We start from the raw sequence: 11,832 nt of genomic DNA, 5'->3' as shown, positions 1-11,832 counted from the left end.
GCTGGCTCCTGTCCCCTTTTTGACTTCACCTATCTATCTGTTCCAGCCACACTGGCCTCTTCTCCCTTGAACAGGCCAGGCCCATCCCTGACAGAAATTTTGTGCTAGGTATCCTCTGCCTAGATACCACGTGGTTTACCCCCACCCTTCTTCCAGTCTCTGCTTGTAATCACCTTGTCAGAAAAGTCTTTGCAGACTTCCCCATCCTGTACAGCAGCCCCTCCTCTCTGCTGGCATTTCCTGGCCATCTTATTCTGCTCTTCTCCTCCATAGCGCCACCTGTCATGTTTACTTGTTTATTGACTGCTTCCCCACACAAGAGGGTTAATACCATGTGGGAAGAAAGGGGCTTGGTCTGTTTTGCTCACTAATTATTCTTAGAGTCTGGCACATAGAAGGTATTAAAAAAAATTTTTTTTGAATGATTGTCTAATAAATCAACAGGATGTTAACATATTGAAAGCTTTCTTTGCTTATTTCTAAAATGAAGACAACAATGCTCACATCACAAGGTTGTGCATTTGTTTGCATACTCAAGGTCACACTTATAAGTCATGATTTGGACCCAAATTCATCTTATTCCAGTGTTCATATATCTGTGGTCACACACACTGCCCCTTTTCTAGAATTCCCTGACTCTCCCCGCTGGAAACTCCAGAACATGAAAAATGATAGTTGTTCATTTCCTGAGCCAAGATTAAAGAATTGTTCCTCTCACATCATACTTAATGGTGAAAGTAGATAGTTTTTTTTCTCTAAAATCAGGACTAATATAGAAGTGTTCACTCTCACCATTCTTATTCAACATAGTACTAGAAGTCTTAGAGTAATCGAGCAAGAAAAAGAAGTATCAGAATTTCAAAGAAAGGAGTAAAATGTCCCTTTTTAGATAACATGATTTTATATAGAGAAAATCCTGAAGACTCCACCAAAAAAAATTGTTAGATATAATCAATACATTCATGTTGCAAGATACAAAATTAACATACAAAAATCAGTAGCATTTCTATACAATAATAACACATTTTCTAAAAGAAATAAATTGATCCCATTCATAATAACATCAAAAACAAATATTAGGAATAAATTTAACTAAGAAAGTAAAAGATCTCCACTCAGAAAGCAACAAGACATTGATAAAAGAAATTGAAGACACAAATAAATAGAAAGGTATCCTATGTTCATAGACTGGAAGAATAAATATTATTAAAAAGTCAATACTACCAAAAGCCATTTATGGAGTCAATGCAATCCCTATCAAGATTCCAAAGGTATTTTTTTTTTACAAAAGTAGAAAAAGCACTCATAAAATTTATATGAAAGTACAACAGACCTCACATAGTCAACAAAATCCTGAGAAAGAAGAACAAAACAAGAAGCATTAAACCTCCCGATTTCAAGCTATGCCATAAAGCTATAGTCATCAAAACAGTATGATACTAACGTAAAAATAAATAGACCAATGGAACAGAACTGAGAGCCCAAAAATAAACCCAAGCATATACAGTAACTAATATTTGACAAGGGAACTAAGGACACTCAATGGAGAAAAGACAATCTCTTCAATAAATGGTGCTGGAATAATTAAATATTCACATGTAAAATAATGAAACCGGATCCATAATTTATATCACTCATAAAAATTAACTCTAAGTGGATTAAAAACTTAAATTTAAGACTTAAAACCATTAAATTCCTAGAAGCAAACATAGGAATAAAGCTCCTTAATATTAGTCTTGGTAATGAAATTTTTGGAATCATTCTTTTGTCATCTCTAAAATAAAGATAGCAACACTCACTTCATAAAATTGTTCATTTGTTTATGTACATAAGGCCACAACTAAATGGTACCTAAAGCACACACAAAATTAAAAATAAACAAGTGAGATTATATAAAACTTAAAAGCTTCTGCACAGCAAAAGAAATCATCAACAAAGTAAAAGGACACTTATGGAATCAAAAAAATATATTTGTAAACCATATACGTAATAAGGAGTTAATATCCAAAATACATAAAGAACTCATACAACTCAATAGCAAAACAATAAATGGCCCAATTAAAAAATGGGCAAAGTGCCTGAATAGACATTTCTTCAGAGAAGATATACAATAGGCCAACAGGTATATGAAAAGATGCTCGACACCACTAATCATTAGTGAAATGTAAATTAAAACCACAATGAGATATCACCTCATGCCTATCGAGGTGATATCATTAAAAAGAAGATATAACAAGTGCTAGTGCAGATGTAGCAAAAGGGGAATCCTGGTACACTGTTGGTAAAAATGTAAATTGGTGCAGCCACTATGAAAAACAGTATGGAGATTCCTCAAAAAATCAAAAATCGAACTACAATATGATCCAGTAAGTCTGCTTCTGGGAATATATTTAAAGGAAATGAAAACATTAACTTGAAAAACTATCTTCACCCCCATGTTGATAGAAGCATTATTTACAATAGCCAAGATATGGAAAAAAACTGAAAAAAAAAGCTGAACCTATGGTGGTAATCATTTTATAATATATATAAGCCAAACCATCATGCCGTATGACTTAAACGTATACGGTGATACGTATGTATCTATTATTTGTCAATAAAACTATGGAGCGGGGAGAGAATCATCCCTTTCCCCAGAGGCACCTCCTTCTGAGTGTTACTTCCTCATGTAGGAACCTGTACATACTCTCTATGCAGACCACAGGGTGGTCAGTGCTGGACCAGAGTCCAGGGGCAGGAAAGCCACAGGCAATGCAGGTCCCTGGGATGAGATTTCTGTAGTCATGACAGGCATGACCTAGGGCAGTGAACTGCTGGCCAGGGCCCTAGAGGAGCACGATTCCAGAGACATTGCAAAGTGGAAAATAACAATTAACAGGGGTCAGCTACCAGAAACCAAAATTGTATCCTTCCACAAATGAACCCAGCTGAGAAGTGGCAGAATGGAGATTCCAAATTAGGTCTGTTTGGCTCCAAACAGTAGCCCTTAGCTATTAGGATTCCCTACCTTACTTCTAGGGTTTTTCATGCCTTTCCCACTGCCCTACCCAAGTGGAAGCCTCAGTCCACCTGATTGTTTCTGGCTTGGCTTAAAGGTAGATGCTGACAGCCAGACTTGGGAGGGATGGCTAACCCTCTGGGGAGGAGGTAAAGGAAGGGGCCAAGAACTCAGGAAGAATAGGCTGCAGCAGTGGCTATGCTCAGCTTTCCAGAGTAGCAGCAGGGCTCTGTACTGCAGCTGGGGAAGTTGCTCAGGATAAGGAGTGACCAGTTTTTGTTAGTCTGGAAGGCCAGATGCAGCCACAGGCTCTCCTTGTTCTGGCCTCTTCCCAGACGTTTCCCTGAACGTCAGCCCAGGTCACATGGGCTTGTAGGCTGTGAGGAAGCAATCATTCTGGACATTCCCAAGGTTCAGGGAGGTGGCTCTCCTTCCGGCCAGTATGGGAATGCCAGCACCATGTCTGGGCCTTGACACCTGGGAATGAGGCCTGCCATGGACGGGCTCTGTCCAGTGTTTCCTCTGAGAGAGCACCTGCCCAGGGGCTGTGTGGGCCTGCCCCCCTGCTCAGGTGACCAAGAGGAACTGAAAGCTAATGCATTCACTGTGCAGTTCCTTGATTCAGCAGGACAGAGTTCCCAGTGGGGATAAACAAACAACTTGGTCAGGTGCTTTCCATTCAGCTCATATTTCCAGGATAGCCTGTGACTCCTAGGCCAATGAAGGTACTTCCCAAGCACAGTTGTCTTCAGTCTGCCCAACACTCCAAGAGACCAGCACTCTTTGTGTGATAGACACAGACATCAAGTCCAGGGCAGCTGCGGATCCTCCATATCTCAGAGCTGGAACATATGGTGGCTAGATCTGATCCTGGGCTGTTTGGCTTCAATGAACCAAACTACCTGTTCTTGCACTTTGAAAACCAGTAACCCAGGCAGAGGTGAGCTAAGCTCCAGGTCTGCCCTGTCTGGCCCAAGGGTATTTCTGGAGTTTCAATGAAAGTCCACCTAGAGGAACTGCTGGACAAACTCAGGCTGTGAAATCAGTATAGCCTGTCAGGAGCAGCAACTTGAAAAAATGCAGTAGTATCAAATAGAAAAAAAAGAATGTGGAAAACATTGACATATGTCACACCCACTAAGGGGTAAAACAATTATGTGTGTGTATGTGTTATAATGCCAAGTGCAATTTTTATTGTAGATTGGTCAAAAAAGTATTCTACCCTTATGTACATAAAACTCAGTGATGAATGTGACTCACCCTCCCTGAGTAGAAGTAAAGAAGAGGATAACACTAGATGTCCTTAATTTAATAAGAATTTTTAAAACATTCTAATGTTCTCAAAATCAAGACATATTTTACAATTACAATATAGGTCTAATGGCTATTTTATTCTTTCCTAAAGTCCTGTAGGCTTTACAATTAAATGATATTTCTGAACCAAAACACCGTGGTTACAATCGCTACTTTATTTTGGCCCTCCTGTTCTATTCTCTTATATTGGCATCAGACTTAGTTGTTCAAGAATGGAACACCTGACTAATACTTGTTTAAAAGATGCCACTGATCCTTAGCACAGGGAAAGACTGGAGGCTCAGAAGGTCCAACTCTTGCATCCAAGAGCAGGATATCTGACTCCAAAGCTCATCTGTGTGCTTTCTGGAAAAGCCTGGGGTGTGAGCCATCCCAGGAAGGGTATAGCCTTTGCTCCATGCTTTTCTATAATAACAAAACAGATCTCACTCACCTGGCACTTTTCCCTGTAGCTGCCAAGGCCTGTGTCCTCAGGCGATAGTAGGGAGGGCTAGATCCCTTTTGCAGTGCCTCTTCTGGGAACTCAATTCCAGTGGGGCAGGACTCATGGAGACTTCTGCTGAACTCCCTAAGCCTGGTCCTTATGAACCTGTGTGCTAGGTCTGCCCCTGAGAAAACTCAAGGGGTAAGGGCCTGGAGCCTGGGCTCCCAGAAAACAGAGGAATGGAACCCCACAATTCCCCCCTAAGAGAATCATCCCCTGTGCAAGAAAGGATATCAGTGATGTCATTCCGATATCTTTACAAAGTCCTTAAATTATGTACCCTGATATGTCTGGATAATCCCAGTATCTGCCTGTTGTCCCAGAAAAATGACTAACAGCGCTCTTTCTCTCTCAGAATGTCCTTGTTTAAGTGATTAATAATGTCCAGATCTAAAGTGTCCATTCTGGGGCCACCTTATAAAAAAATAAATGAGTTTGTGAAGACTGCTGAGCTCATACCTAGAATGACAAAAGATTCTGTTCCTTCTCGCCCTCTTCCTCCTCTATTCCCTCTTCTCCCTGCAAGAAATCCTGAACCTCTGCCTCAGGTCCATGCCCCACTTCGTCCCCTGGCCCTCATCTCCTCTCTTCACCTAAACCTGGAGCCACTTCTTAAGGCATCTGAATCGCCAATGTGGCCTTAAGTTCCTCTTCATACAGATACAAGACTGAGAGCCTGGCATAAGAGAGGCAAACTCAGAATCCACAGAGTCTGAGAATGGTCACTGGGCCTGTACTCAATGCCCATCCCATCACATACTACACCTGAGACCCAGACAAGTCTTCTAGCCTCCCCACACTCTGGTCTCCGTGTCTGTGGCTCCTTATCTGCAGCTCATGAGCCGGGAGAAGGGACATCCTTGGACTGCCCTGGAGGTGGGTCAGGACTGGTGCCTGAGTGCAGGTAAGGATACCAAACTAGAGTTTATGGCATCTTTTACATGCCAGGCATGTAACACATACTAACTGATGCTCTGTGCTCCCTGCAAGGAAGGTGGTATTTCTGTTTCGCAGATGAAAAAACAGTCAAGTTACAGCACTTTCCAAAATGATGTATGTAACAGTAGCAGAACCTTGAGTTTCCACATTTTTTATTTAGCCCTTTGCATCATTAGTTAGCCCTCTTTCCTACATGTCTCCATTATAACCATCCAGAAATAAAAGGGAAGTATTAGGGAGGGAGAGGCTATGATGACTTGAGGGAGTCACTTTGAGCCTAAAGGGCACTGGACACTTACTTCCATGCCACCTGCTCGGGGCTTCCCTGGGATACAGAGGCAACATAATTCAGACTTGCACAGAATCTGGCATTCATGAGGTATGTGGATGTGACAGTACTGACAGACACACCTCCCAAGTTGTGAACAGCCATGGGCTCAGGAGGCTGGGTGAAACAAATGGATTCTTGAGTTGGATAAAGGGAGAATTGACCCTGCCTTGACCAGGGTGAAATCTGATAGAGTAACAGAAATAAGGACCATAAAAATGATGCCAGCTTATGTTTTCCAAGTGCAGAGTAGGTGCCAGATTTAGGGCTGGCTGCTCCATATGTATGATGCCATCAACCTGACATGTCATAAAGAAAGTGAATGACTTCTCAGGACTACCTGCGATTGGTAGTAGACCTGAACCTGATCCTCTCCATTTCTATATGGTTTTGGTTTGAAGGCTAGTGATAGGGCCTCTGTGGCTGGATATCCTGAGTGCCAGAGAGTGCAGTACTAAGTTGGGGTCCTCTATCTGGCTTTGCCTCTCAGAACCTGTAAACATGCAGATCTTTCCATCATTTTTCAGAGCTGCCTCCCATGCCCTCCATTTGTAATTAAACATATAGCTTTGTGAAATGCTAAGCACTCTTGGTGATATTTGTGACTTCAGGGGTCTGTGTTGAGTATTTCTTTGCTGGAGGCCAGGTTGGGATAAAGGACTGAAGTCTCCTCACTTTGGCTTTTTCACCAGACCTTTCTCCCAGTGCATTCCTGACAGGGTGGCCTAAGCTTTTGAAGTACTCAAAGGACATTCTCATAAAGTCAAAGTTCAGGAGTCTTAGGGGTCTGGCCTTGGCCATAGGGTCTACAGGCCCAAAATCCACAGACCCTGGGTTCAGCCTGTTTCTTTCTTTTCCTTTTCCCATCCCCATACTGCTCTCTGCCTGATTCTCAAACCCATCTTCAGGGCTCCCCTAGCTCCTAATTTGGCCCTTCGCTAAGATGTCTCATCTGGGTTTTTGAGGCCTGTTCCCTTTGGTCCTGGGTTTGTCAGCAAGTGTCACCAGCTCTGCCCAGATTCATGGTAATGTCCAGATCCAAAGTGTCTATTCTGGGGCCACCAATAACTCATTGCAAGAAATTTTAATTATTTGTTGAACTCAGTATTTAAACAAACACCTAAAGTTATGTAATTGCCACCAACTTCAGGTCCCTGACTCATGGCTTCAGAAAGCTAGGGACAAAGGTGCCTCTGGCCCAGACCCAGGGGCTCCTTAAAGCCACCCATCCCCATGAGGATCTGGTACACAGAGCACATTCAATCCTAAGTGTGCTGCCAAGGACTTGGTTTGAAAACCATTTTTTCTCCTTTACCTGTGAACTGAAAATCTTTTATCTGGATTTCACTATTTCTTAATTTTGCTGATGGTTCATCCATAGTTTTGAACATATGTGTTATTTAGAGTCCCAACTTTCATCCTTCACTCCCAATTGTTTCAGCTTCAGCAAATTCATTCCACCAACTGTGCTGCCAGGGGTCCCTAGCACTACCTTATGCTAATGTAACCAAGACAGAGATGTCTTCTCTCAACAGCCAGATGGTCTCCCATTTAAAAAAAAAAAAATGGTTTCCAAGTAACAACAGACAGAATCCTCACCAGGGTTCCCCCATTCCCACCTCTTGGTATGGTCCCCACCTAGAGGTTGCTTAAAAGGCTGTACAGAAATGACCATGCAGCTTGGAAATAAGACTCTGTCTCCCCTTCTCCCAACACATATTGTGAGCTGTTTTACAGGAATCAGATTAAAATGGAACAAATGTATGAGGTTCCCAGCACTGAAATGTTCCTTTCCCATTGTTTTTGTTCATGTGTTCATCTTATTCAGCATCAAAGTGGAACAAAACGAGACAGAAAGAAGTATCTTTAGCAGGTTTGGGCTTGGAATCATGGCAAGAACTAAAGACACTTGTGAGAAATCCCATCTTAGAAACCCAGGCAAATTCAAACATTGGATGAGTTAGGGGAGCATTGCCAGCTTTTGGGAGCAGCTCATGCCTTGACTTGTGACTCTTCAGCCATGTCTCTGATGCTTAGTGCAGTGAAAGGCAGATTCCCAGACCTTGCACTTCCCAGCACCCAGAAACAGAAACACAAAAGCTTCTTGACTTCTTGAACATTGCCAGTGGAGGTAGTCCATTGTGAAGAGATATGTAGAGATTTGAGGAGAGTCTGGGGGAGAGAACCAAACAAACAAAAGTTGAATTGGGTGGAAAACAAAGTTTATAAAATAATACTAAACATTTAGCTTTAAACAATGTGAAGAGAGTCTTTTTGATGGTCTAGAACGTTTTAGAATTTTAAATGTAATCAATTTCTTTCCTCATAAAAGATTGAAAAGTACCTTAGAGGTAACAAGGTGTTAGATTCTGAAGTAGAAAGATCAGCCTCACCTTGATTCTGAGTTCCCTTCCTGTGCCCAATAAAGTGTAAACTTATAGTAGATAACTCAATAAAATGTTCTTTATGTACCATCCTTTTATGTGAAACCCTCCAAGAACTTCCCATAGTTCCCCTCTCCAGCCTCATTTCCTGTCTCCATCCTCAATCATGCTGTCTTGCTACTGCCTCCCCCAGGGTCCTCAAATGCACCTTTTCCTTGCCCAAGGCCTTTTCCCATACCTTTCTCCCCATGACTCCCCTTATCCTTTAACTGGACCCTCCTGTCCACCAAGATACCTCCCTGATAACCTTTTCGCTTCCACCCGTTTCCTTTATAATCTGCAGGCCTCCACATCATCTTTATTCCTTTGCTCATGTGTTGGTGGTCCATCCTCCCCACTGGCTGCTAGCTCTAAAAGTCAGGAAGTGTTATCCACATCACACCCCAGCTGTCCCTGCTGGGACACCTTCTGAAGGTAGCTGGCCATTCTACAGTCTTTCCTCTCTGGAAGTCTTCTCCCATCACACAGCCAAATCCAAGTTTGTCTGCCTTCTCCTTGGTCAAAATCTGACTTACTATGCCAAGAAAGAAGGCAGCAAACCTTCCACATGTTAACTATTTTTAATGCAGGGCCTTGTTTTTGTTGCTGTTGCCCATATGCCCTGAAGATTTTGCATTGATCAAATTATCATAATTAGAATAATGTGGCAAGCTAATATTTCTCTAAACATTTTCATGTGGTTACATTTGCAATATATGTTAATATGTTGTATTTACATAAACTATCATATTCATTTTATTTAAAATAATTTATATTAGCAAGTTTAATATAAAACACTGTAACTTCCCAGGACTACTGACTGAAGCATTAGGAAAAACAGAATATACTATTTTGAATGTACTTGTGCAAAACTGGCAAAGGACTTGCTCACAAGCATCTATCTTGTTTAGCACTTTTTTCTCTAAAAATGTTTGGAAAGGAAACTATTTTCCTAACCTATTTTCAGTGAGTAGATAAAATAAAAGAGAAAAAAACAAATTAAAAAAATGGATTTAGTAAAAGAAATATAGAAAAGCAGAGACACAAATTGTGATCCTAGGATAAGGCCTGGGTGGGGCTCTTAGTAAGAGGTGTTCTTTAGGATCCTGATCCCTAGGCTGTCACCAGTGAAATCGGTTAGGGAGTGGGGTCCAGGGGGTGGTACTATTTTTTGCTTATAAGTAATCTCATAGTGGGAAGTCACTGCTCTGGATCAGTGGTTCTCAAATTTGAGAGATAGTGTACAGGTGATGACCATGTCCCAGGGGCCATGGGGCAAGAGAACCACAAGACTTTGAAAGTGAACTAGGTGCTCAGCCTCTGGAGTGTTAATACATCCCTTGTTAATCCTCACTATTCCACATTCATTCCTCCCCACTGGTGTAGGGAGCTCCCTTTCTCCCAGGGGCATCCACGACATTTCTTCCAACATCGATTACTGTGAAATCCTCCCTTAAATGGAGCTGAGTTTGGTTAGCTATACCTTCTACTGGTTGGTCTTAGCACACCTGGTAGTAAAGACTGCGTCACCCAGATGATGTGAAAACTGGGGGAGTCTTCATTTTGGTTTCTCGTTTAAACATCTCCCCAATACTTCCTTGGATGTTGTTCCCTGGTACCTGGCCTGTGCCAGACCATGCCAGGACTGTCCTCAGCATGATTATGCTCCAGTTTCTCCTCTCAACTCTTTTTTGTTCCCCAAGATGGAAGCCCTGTGACACCCTCCATTTCTATGAGCCCTCCACAGAACCAATTCAGGTGGGAGGGTCCCATGAAGTTGGGCACCAGAGGTTATCTAAAATTTGAACCTGTTTCTATTCCTAGCTGTAAGAGCCTGTATATATATTTTTTAAAAAGCCCCTCCTTGTCTTTGAGGCCTGGTGACTTCCAATTTTCTTTGCAGTCAGAATCTGGGGTAGCAGCCCTTATCACTTAAGGAAACTACCTGTGATCCTAGACCCACTATCTACTTGAAACATCTTTCCTCTCATCTTGTGGAATGAAGGGCCTTGTGGGACTGGGTGGGGCTGGTCCCCACACTTTCTCGAGGCTGGCCCAGAGGTGTCCTTGTGAGGGGCCCTGGTCCAGACTACCCCTTCTGGGCCTTGACAGTGAGCATAGGCCCTAGGCTCCAGCTTGAAAGCTGCCCCCAGTCTCCTTTCTTTCTGATTTCTCTCCACACTCTTTGCTCTGTCCCAAATGCCCAGAAACATGGCTTCCTGGATGTATTTGGTATGTTTTCCTCTTCTAAGCTTCCTATTCTATCTGTTCTCAGATTGCTAGAATAAGAGAGAGAAAAGAGAGAGAGAGAGAGAGAGAGAGAGAGAGAGAGAGAGAGAGAGAGAGAGAGAGAGAGAGAATAATTCCACTTAATGAGAAAGAAGGTGAACCTATTTAAACTCTAGCCACTGAAACCCTCGGGGTGGGCACCTCTGGGGTCCAGGTGCTGATGTCCAGATACTGAGAAGCCTACATGTATATCTTTCATCCTGATTTCTCAGCCGAGTTTCAAAATTATTTATTCAATTACCTACTTGGATATTAAAGGTATCTCAGACTTTTTATGGACAGAATCAAAATATCAAAATCTTGCTTTTCACAACCCCTTTGCCCAGGTCAAAAACTTAGATTTACCCATGATTCCTTAGCTCCAAACCTCCCACCGCATATCCAACCCAACAGCATCTGGTAACTGCTCCCTCCCCTCCCCTTTCTCAAGAAGAGGCAACCCTGTATCCTGCCTTCACCTTTGAAAGGAGTCCCCTTATTAAATTCTTCTGAAATGACCTTAACTTGAGTGTGCCATCTGTTCTCTGCTGAAACCCTGATTGCTACACTCACTTTCACATTTTCAGATTATATTCTTACATAATGTCTGCATTTCTTATAACAAGCCCCTGTTACTGTTATAATAAAAATAAACAGCAAAGATAAAGAACAAGGAAAGACAATATTCAGCACACTTAAAGGCAGGAGGCTGCTCCTTGACCTAGGTCACTCTGAGCCCATATTTCATCCTCAACAAGCTGACCCAGTTACAGCATTTGTGCATAAGAATACCTGGCAGGTAGGGTGCTTATCTTAATGTTATGATGATGCCAAAGGATTTGCTGAGAACAGCTCATTTCACACTCTGGAGTGAGAGCATTGTAACTTTAGTCTGATTTAATTCCATAGTCTGCATCAAGCTCAAACTTGGAGGCTACAAGCTCAGGCTTTGGAGATAGGCAGACCTGGGCTCCAGGCCAGGCTCAGTTGATGTGACCTCAGACAAGTCACCTAACCTCTATGAGCCCCAAACTTGTTGTTGGCAGAATATTATCTGTGGAAAGAACTCTTTGAGATA

At 42.3% G+C, this 11,832-nt stretch overlaps 1 long non-coding RNA gene across 3 annotated transcripts in view; it reads right to left on the bottom strand.

Moving 5' to 3' along the window:
* Positions 1-2,143: 2,143 nt before the first annotated feature.
* Positions 2,144-11,832, bottom strand: part of LOC107517780 — a 52,636-nt gene continuing 42,947 nt past the window's right edge. For all 3 annotated transcript variants that reach the window (XR_004951488.1, XR_004951489.1, XR_001598652.2), the window contains one exon: positions 2,144-8,235. This is a non-coding gene — a long non-coding RNA (uncharacterized LOC107517780). The remainder of the gene's footprint in view (positions 8,236-11,832) is intronic.

The sequence above is a fragment of the Rousettus aegyptiacus genome, unplaced genomic scaffold (assembly GCF_014176215.1).
Source record: "Rousettus aegyptiacus isolate mRouAeg1 unplaced genomic scaffold, mRouAeg1.p scaffold_m13_p_6, whole genome shotgun sequence".
Lineage (NCBI taxonomy): Eukaryota > Metazoa > Chordata > Mammalia > Chiroptera > Pteropodidae > Rousettus > Rousettus aegyptiacus.
This window is presented reverse-complemented; position numbering and strand designations above follow the sequence as displayed.